The sequence below is a fragment of the Archocentrus centrarchus genome, unplaced genomic scaffold (genome assembly GCF_007364275.1).
Source record: "Archocentrus centrarchus isolate MPI-CPG fArcCen1 unplaced genomic scaffold, fArcCen1 scaffold_35_ctg1, whole genome shotgun sequence".
Lineage (NCBI taxonomy): Eukaryota > Metazoa > Chordata > Actinopteri > Cichliformes > Cichlidae > Archocentrus > Archocentrus centrarchus.
Window position 1 is genome coordinate 2,516,688 of NW_022060262.1, and position 9,586 is coordinate 2,526,273.

Here is a 9,586-nt window from a genome sequence, read left to right on the forward strand (position 1 = left end):
CTGTCCCAGAGAGATACTGGTTGTTGTTGTTTTTTGTTTTGTCCTGTTTGTGTGCTTTTGTATTTTATTACAGATGCAGCTGTTGGTTAAGCTGCCAGACAGGACAGGTTTAAAAAAAACAAACAAAAAACACACACACACACACACACACACACACACATTTGAAAGTAATAAAGTTTTATTGTTTGAAGATCATTTATTTTGAGTTTGAATCTAACAACAAACATGTTTAAAAACACGTTCCCTCTGTGCTGTTTCACGCTGTCAGTGTGGGAACTCAGGAGACCTGTTAGTGCTGTTTTAAAGCCAGATGTTTCCCAGTCTTGCTTCAAGCAGTTTGTTGGTGAGGGATCATATGCTGCCATCCAGACGCCTTTTTCATTCTGCTTGGTATAAACATGTATAAACATCTGTTATTTTACCTGTTTGAGTGCTTTTTAAGACGTGTTTAACCAGCATAAGGCTGAACTTGCTGCTTTGTATCAGTTTATATCACAGATAAAAGGACTCAAAGTGGAGTCTGAGCCTGCATGTGAAGCATCACCGAGTCTCTATCATGATCCTGGGCCGTGTGCCCAGTATTTTGTGTTTAGTTCTTTTGGTTTCTGTTTTCATTGAGTCCTTGTTATGTTTTCCAGTTTGTATTGGGTTTTGTTCCTTCATGTAGTTCCTATCTTATTTTGGTACTGTCTGAGTTCTAGTGTTGTGTGTTTAGCTTTCCTTCCTGTGTCTCTCTCCCAGGTGTTCCTTATCCCCTCGTTACCTAGTGTGTTTATATTGTCTGTGTTCCAGTCAGTCCCTGTCGCATCATTGTCGTCAGTGTTTGTCTTCTGTGCTTGTCCTGCGGTCTTCAGTCAGTCAGTCAGTCAGTCAGTTAGTTAGTTAGAGTTTGCTCCCTTGTGTGTTCGCTACCCTGTCTCCAGCATTAAAGCTGTGTTTTTGAGTTATTCCCGTGTCTTTGGTGTCTGCCTTGAGGTCCTCACTCTTGCCAGCCGCAGCAGATCATGACAGTCTCAGTGCAGTTACAAACACTTCTTCTTGCTTTCAGGAATGTCATCATATTTGTACAGTTGAGTCCCAACAGTAAAGTCATCAGAATGATGCATTGAGGGTTTTTGCAATCACATATGCTGGAATAACAAATATTGACATGATTCTGTTAGCGGCCATCGTTAACATGAAACATCTCCATCCTCAGACGTGTCTTTGTGTTGCAGAGTCACATTATATGATGGCTCTCAGTGGCTCATCCATAAAGGATCTGGATTTGGAATATCCTCTCAGACGGTGGTGACTGATGCTCGACACATGAGCTGCGCCTGGAAGGTAAACTTCAAATAGAAACTAACATGTCAGTTTAGTGACATTTGAGTCATAAACTCTGAAATGTGTCCAGGTTCAGCACTAACAGTCCAGTTTGTGCCTCTAACTTTGGTCCAGGATCACTTCACAAAGCTGCTTTCATATGACAGCAGGACCATGAATGTGAGCCTCAGGAGCTGCTTTGTTTTGGGTCTGCCATTTTCAGTTCAACAGTTAAAGAAGTCCAAGGCTGCCACCACCAGTTATCTTATATATGAATCTATCTGAATGTTCAGCATGTCAAATGTGAGATGATGGTGAAGAAGGCCTGTCATTCCTCCTCAAGGAGATTCTAATGTCTGCTTTTGTCTGACCGACAGTCAGAAACCCGAGTTTCCTTCATCAGGTTCACAGGGTCTGTGAATCACTGCAGCTCTATTTGATTTGATTCCCTCTTTAGACTGAACTTGTTTTTCCCTGCAGACGGTCAGCTCCAGAGAGTTCCATGGTTCAAGGACTGTTTCCGACTTTGTGGGTGCTGGAGGACCCAACTACGACTTACTCTGTGATAACTGCCATGATGGAGCTGAGCGAATGATGGGGCAGTAAAAATGAGCTTTGATTTAAGGTTTAAGTGCGGTGTGCAAAAGTTTTCAGCCCCCTTTTCTCTGAGTGCAACCAGTTGCATTCAGAAGTTGCCTGATGACTGCTAATGACTAAAAAGAGTCCACCTGTGTGTAATCTAATCTCAGTACAAATACAGCTACTCCGTGACGGCCTCAGAGGTTGGTTAAGAGAATATTGGGGAGTAAACAGCATCATGAAGTCCAGAGAACACAGCAGACAGGTCAGGAATAAGGTTGTGGAGAAGTTTAAAGCAGGCTTAGGCTATAAAAAGATTTCCCAAGCTTTGAACATCTCACGGAGTGCTGTTCAATCCATTATCTGGAAATGGAAAGAGTACGGCACAACTGTAAACCTACCAAGACAAGGTCGTCCACCTAAACTTACAGGCTGAACAAGGAGAGCACTGATCAGAGATGCAGCCAAGAGGCCCATGGTGACTCTGGACCAAATGCAGAGATCCACAGCTGGTGGCAGCATCATGCTCTGGGGCTGCTTCTCTTCAGCAGGGACAGGGAAGTTGGTCAGAGTTGATGGGAAGATGGATGGAGCCAAATACAGAAGAAAACCTGTTGGAGTCTGCAAAAGACTTGAGACTGGGGCGGAGGTTCACCTTCCAGCAGGACAACGACCCTAAACATAAAGCCAGGGCTACAATTGAATGGTTTAAACCAAACATATTCATGTGTTAGAACAGCCCAGTCAGAGTCCAGACCTAAACCCAATCCAGAATTTGTGGCAAGATCTGAAAACTGCTGTTCACAAATGGGCAAAAATTTCAGTCACTAGATGTGCAAAGCTGGTGGAGACATACCCTAAAAGACTTGCAGCTGTAACTGCAGCAAACGGTGGTTCCACAAAGTATTGACTCAGGGGGGCTCAATACTTTTGCACACCGCACTTTTCAGTCTTTTTTTTTGTAAAAAATGTTTTGAATCATGTATAATTTTCGTTCCACTTCACAATTGTATACCACTGTGTGTTGGTCTTTCACATTAAATTCCAGTGAAATATATTTATGTTTGTGGTTGTAATGTGACAAAATATGGAAAAGTTCAAGGGGTGTGAAGACTTTTGCAAGCCACTCTAAGTAGCGGTTTATTTACAGCCACCTTGAAGGCCTGTGGTACATAGCCAACTAATAAAGACATATTGATCATTTTTAAGATAGAAGCAGCTTCGCTTTTACACTAAGCTCTCTCTTCACCACGACAGACCGGTGCAGCGTCCGCATCACTGCAGAAGCAGCCCCGATCTGTCTGTCGATCTCCCGTTCCCTTCTCCCGTCACTCGTGAACAAGACCCCGAGATACTTGAACTCCTCCACCTGGGGCAGGAACTCGTCCCTGAGCCTGAGAGGGCACTCCACCCGTTTCTGGCTGAGGACCATGGCCTCTGATTCTCATGCGAGCCGCTTCACACTCGGCTGTGAACTGCACGTTGGAAGCCACCCCCTGACGAAGCCAACAGGACTGCATCATCTGCAAAGAGCAGAGATGACACTCTGAGGCCACCAAAGAAGAAGCCCTCCACCACTTGGCTAAGCCTAGAAATTCTGTCCATAAAAATTATGAACAGAATCAGTGACAAAGGGCAGCCCTGACGGAGTCCAACACCCACAGGAAACAAATCCAACTTATTACCAGCTATACGGACCAAGCTCTCACTGTGGTTGTACAGAGATTGAAGGGCCCGCAACAACAGGCCAGACACCCCATACTCCCGCAGGTCCTCCCACAGGATACCTCCTGTCTCCCAAGCAGGGGACAGGAGGTTAAAAATAACAAAAACTAGCCTTTATTGTGGCTTAAACAAAGCTAAGCAGATTATCAACGATCATTCAGTAATCTGCTTTTCAGTGAGTTCTTTTCCCTTTGAAAGGAAAACCTAGACTGGGAAAACTAACTCAGCACACTAAAATCATGGAGGGCACAGGAGAGGAACACAGCCACAATGAGAACAACAATCCAACAAATGACATCTATCTCTATATATCAGATGCATTTGGACTCTTTCCTTTTCAACGAGTTCTAGATATTTTACCAACTTGAACAGAAACACACCTTGAACCAACTGTTTGTTGTGATTTGGTGCTGTGTACTTAAAATAAAATTGGATTGGACTGAATGACAAATTTGAAAATTCATTCTGTTTTTGTTTATTTGTTTTAATCCAAATGTGAGCCGACTCACTTCACTCAGTCATCAAGTGTAACATTCACCCACTAAAACTCATTTTTTCTCTTCAGGAATTGAGAAAATAACAAATTTTGCATCTTAATCAACAAATTATGTGTTTTACTATTTTTCTGCTTTTTGTAAAATGCTAAATTAAATAATTATATTTTATCATTAAATATTTTGATTAAAGAGCTTGCACATGCTGGTCCCAGTCCATCTCATTGGCTGTTACAAACATGCATCATCAAAGTATCAGGAAACTTCACACACAGAGACTGAGATGAAATACCAGCTGCTAACGGGCTGATTTGTGCAACCTGGTCTGTTGCTGTATTGCTGGCAGCATGCCTCCTTTTCCCTGAATCATCAGGCAGCTTTCCTAATGTTGTGTTTTCATGGTTTTCAGTGAAAGAGGAAGAACAGAATTTCTGGTGCACAGAAAGTCCAGGATTTGAATTTATCATATAAAAAAGTCCCCAAACTCAAAATTTTCCAAAGCAAAATCTACTCCAGACATGTGAGTAAATATCACCACACTCACTAATGAATGGCAGCTCCAGGCTGATATTTAGTGCAACCACAGATGGTTGGTGGTGGCCTCAGAAGATTGTCTATGCCTGTGGAAGTGAAACATCCAATAACACTGGCCAAAGATCTCCATATATCAGAGCTTCTGCTCAGACATATACATGAGGCAGCGGGACATGGTGGCTGTGACTGGATAACTGGAGGAAGTACAGCTATGAGGAAGGTGCTGCCAAAATGTGTCATCTGTCACTGAATGAATGTTCTGCCACTTCACCAGCAGATGGCAGGTTTTCCCCATGAAAGAGTTTCTTCCAGGTGAACCACTCAGGTGGGAATAGATGACTTTGGGCCATTTGAAGTAAGGACAGAAGGAGGAAGAGCTATGGTGTCATTTTCACCTGTCTGGAAATCAGGGCTATTCATATTGAAGTTATATCATCACTGGACACTGATTCCTTCATAAACACACTCAGGAGCTTCCCAAAGAAGTTAGCTGCCTTAATTATTTAGCTTAGTTAAAGAAATTAACTGTGTGGCTGTTTTCTGCTCAGTTTAGCAAACTACTGATATGCAGCAAAACTTGTCGAGCTGCAAAGCTCCAGCTGCTCCATCTGTAGGAACTGATTTAAGAGAGAAAACCTGCAGCAGAGCTTCTGTTCATTCATCTGAGACACGCAATAATCATGATGTCATTAAAATGTTTTAAAGGATTCAAATCACAGAAGAAATGTTGGAAACGTTCCTCCTGACACACAGACTGCTGCAGGCTGTAGGTGGAACCCAGCTGCTCAGTTTATTGTGGCATTGAAGCAATGAGGAAATAAAAGAGCAGAAACTTTCCCTCCACACTTGAACTTGACAGATCTCCTCTGCTCTCAGCTTTTAGTCTCTGAGTTGTTGCGGTCACATGACTGATGTCTCTGTAATATCAGAAGCTGGTTCCTCTTTCTTGTTTCTGTTCTGCTGAATGACGGTAACACATTAAACTGTTTCAACCTCAGAGCATGATCAGGGGTAGTTACATTGTATTAAACAGAGGAGAACACGAGACAGTCTGCATGTGCAAACAGTCCAGAAACTTCCCCCCTCTGACTTTTTCTCAGTTTTGACAAAAAGGATCATGAGGTGAAGGAAAGATGTGAATCAGTCTGCTCTGACTCTGGGCTGTTAATGCTGTGAAGGTGGAGGTTGTTGATGTGAGTCTGCTGTGATTAAAGATGGACTACCACAGATCATCTTAGATAATTAAAAGGGTGCTAATGTTTTGTCTGTTGCACACAGAAAAGTTAAACTCACTTAACATCAATTTTTAAGTCTGTAATGATGACGTCGTTATTCATACCTGTGTTTGTTCTGTTAATTTGCTCTGCTGTGTAATATGTCATCTGGACAGCAGATATTTCTGCTTCTCTTGAGAAACTGACGAAACTGATTGTACCAGAGCCACCAGAGTGCAACGTCACACTCACTTTAGCTCCTCCCACTGTGGAAAAACTCAGTCAGTGGATTGTTCGAACAGTTTGGGGATTTATCGTCAGTGTTTCAGCTCTGTGCAGCTTCAGCACTTCTTTATATTCAGAGTTTATATTTGGAATATGTTGAAGGACTTTTAATGGTTGAAGGTACGGGTGAAACAGCTCCACTCTAAAGACGACGGAGGGAGATTAAAGGTGAGCTGTGCTGTGTTTAACCTGTTTTCAGTTTTTACCTGTTATTTTTACCTGGTTAGATCACTATGATACTTTCCCAGCAAACGTGACTCAAACATCAACTTCTGCTTAAAGCTGGTCGGTGTGAAAGTAAAAACTTCCACAGATGTCCAACTCCTGGCCCGCGGGCTGGGAGGCTAAACTTGTACTCTGCTGTGGACAGAAAGGCGGAGCCTGATGGTCAGACGGTTTTTTCTCATCTCGGCCCCGAGATCGAAATCTATTCCAGAGAACTTAAAACTCTGCCTCCTGGTTTGTTCTGTATTACCTTGGAGCTCAGTCAGAGTGACTGTTTGATCGTGGTGGTTCCAGCTGATTATTCCCATCTTTATACTCTGTGTGCACCAAAGGACTGTGATGGTCCATCGAAGCAGCTCATGCAGAAAAAGCAGGGCTGTGGTTACTCTGCTGTTTCTTCCAGTTCTGGCTTCTACCCACCAAGGTAAGCAGTGCAGGCGTTTACCGGTGATGATGTTATCTGTTGGTAACTGCATACATTTTAGGAATACATGGAAGATGATCACCTCAGCCAGAAGCAGATTTCTGGGCTGGAAATCTTTTCTGACCCAATTCCAGAGAGGATTTGTCTCCTACCGGGGATCTTCCACTTGTTAGGCGAATCTGTAAATAACAACAGCACTAATAATATCAATAAACTTTATTTATATGTTTTCTTTCTAAAACAAAGTGCTTCACAAAACTGAACAGCAAACAAAACATTTAAGAAGAGATAAAACAGCACTGACATGTGAACATGGAAACACACGGAATGGACTTTGAGGATATTTGTTGAAGGAGGTCTCAGATCCTGTGTGTGATTTTAAAAAACTCTATTATTGATACATGATGTGAATTTAATTGAAGTGTTCTAAAATATAAAACATGTAATAAGATTGTTACACCTGAGTGTGTTTGCTGTACTTCCTCTGCTCAGCAGGAATCAGTGGTCTCTATTTGCAGCTCATTCGGAGGATCAGTGCTGCAGAAATGAATAATTGCACTCTGACCTCTTTAACCTCTGTGTTGTTTCTTCTTTCAGAGCAGAAAAACATCAGAGCTGAGTCTGGACAGGACGTCACTCTGACATGTCGAGCTCCAAACAACAACATCTTAGTCACAGAGTGGAGCAGAGCTGATCTGGAGCCAGATTATGTCCTTTTGTACTGGGATGAGCGATCTCTTCCAGACAACCAGCATCCATCCTTTAAGAACCGGGTGGATCTGCAGGACAGACAGATGAAGGATGGAGACGTGTCTGTGATTCTGAAGAATGTGACGATTAATGACACTGGAACATACGAGTGTCGCATCCAGACAAGAAGAAACCGCTTGAAGAGAGCTCTTCTGAAGACTGACCCCATCAGCATCATCAACCTGACTGTTGCTCCTCCTCCAGGTGAGTGAGCAGAGTTCAGTGTGTCTGTGATCAGAGGTGAAGCTGCTTCCTGGTTGTTGATGTTTGTTTCTAAAGATGTTGTTGATGAGACTTTGTAGAAAGCAGCTGGTCTGAGTGATGTGATCAGAGTGCAGTAGATAATGTCTGACAGCAGTTTGAAGAGGAAATGGATTCTGTTCTGTTCTTCACTCATCACCTACCTGACAGCTGACACCTCACACCTGTTTCTACCTGCAGGTCCAGGAGGAGGAGACACAGAGGATGGAGGGAAGGAGGTTGGAGTCAGTAGAGAACATTATGGTCTGGCAGCTGGTCTGTCAGTTTTTGGTGTGATTTGTGTTGTGATGTCTGTTTTTGTCGTCTGTATAAACTGAAAGATGAACTCTCCATCTTCCTCCTACTGAACAACAGCTGGTCTGAAACTGTTCACTTTAATTTACCTCATATTTTATACATTATTTAACTGTTTAATGAATTCTCATCATTTTGTGATCTATCAGGAGTTGATGAACCAATGAAATGGAACTTGAAATTTGAAGCTTGAAATGTTCTCTGCAGATACAATTTTATCTTTATTTCAGTTCAATAAAAACAATTTTCCACACCGAACGTCAGCGTTTGATGTTTAATCTTAGTACCATAAACTACAGACTTGTTTATGTGTGTGTGTGTGTGTGTGTGTGTGTGTGTGTGTGTGTGTGTGTGTGTGTGTGTCAACACTGATGACTGTTTGAGTGTTTCTCTTTACACCCCACCAGCACACACCCATCCAAACTGTCCTCCTGTCTGAGGCACAGAGTGTGTTTCAGTCAGAGAGGAACTCACTCCTCCACCTGCTGAGGCTCCTCTGCTCTCAGGTTTTAGTCTCTGAGTTTTTGCAGTCACATGACTGATGTTGGTCCAACAGCAGAAGCTGGTTTCTCCTTTCTTGATTCTTTGAATGTCGGGAACAGACTAAACAGTTTCAGCCTCACAGCATGTTCAGAGGTGGTCACATGATACTAATCAGAGCAGGAAATGAAACAGTCTGCATGGTCAAGCCGTCCAGGAACTTCCCTCCTCTGAATTTTCCTCGACTGTGAAGAAAAACATCACGAAGTGAAGGAAAGATGTGAATCAGTCTGCTCTGACTCTGGGCTGCTGATACTGTGAAGGTGATGCAGGTAAACCATCTGGAAACTACCTGAAGGTGGACCACCAGAAGCTCCTCTTGGATGCTTCACCACATGAGTTCTTACTGTGCTGTTTCCTGCACTTCATATTCCATCCATCCATCCATCCATCCATCCATCCATCCATCCATCCATCCATCCATCCATCCATCCATCCATCCATCCATCCATCCATCCATCCATCCATCCATCCATTCTCTTAAAGTGATGTAGTTGAAAACCTCTATTACACAACTGTGTGAGTAGAAAGTTGAAGGAAGTGTTTCTGCTTTTAGAACCAGATCTCAGAGGGAGATCTGACTCATGATACTGGAGATATTAGAGCTCAAGAATGTGAGACAATCAGACACAAAGGACTCTGAACACTTTGAGTACGACTGCGTACACACAGGAATGTTATCTGCTGTTTATTATGTGGTGCTCGCTTTTAGTCTGGAAGTATAAAGGAATGTGAAGGCCCAGGGTTAAATGCTGCTTTTGGTTTCAGATATGATCAACTATGATAATTATAATATGGATGAGTTAGACTCTGAGGGCACTGAGAGGCAGCACAGAGGAAGCTTGCAGCAGGAATGAAGCACCCTCAGCTAACATATCATTACAGTTTTCACTGTTATGCATCAAAGTGGCTCCATCTTCTAGATGGTTCAACATCACTGCGGTTCAGACCCGCGC

The 9,586-nt window shown here is 42.9% G+C and overlaps 1 long non-coding RNA gene across 1 annotated transcript; it reads left to right on the forward strand.

The window, feature by feature from the left end:
- The first annotated feature begins 6,126 nt into the window (after nucleotides 1-6,126).
- On the forward strand, nucleotides 6,127-8,289 carry LOC115776635 (uncharacterized). Its single transcript, XR_004019487.1, has 3 exons — nucleotides 6,127-6,304; nucleotides 7,383-7,739; nucleotides 7,977-8,289. It is a non-coding gene; the product is annotated as an uncharacterized LOC115776635 (long non-coding RNA).
- Nucleotides 8,290-9,586: the final 1,297 nt, after the last annotated feature.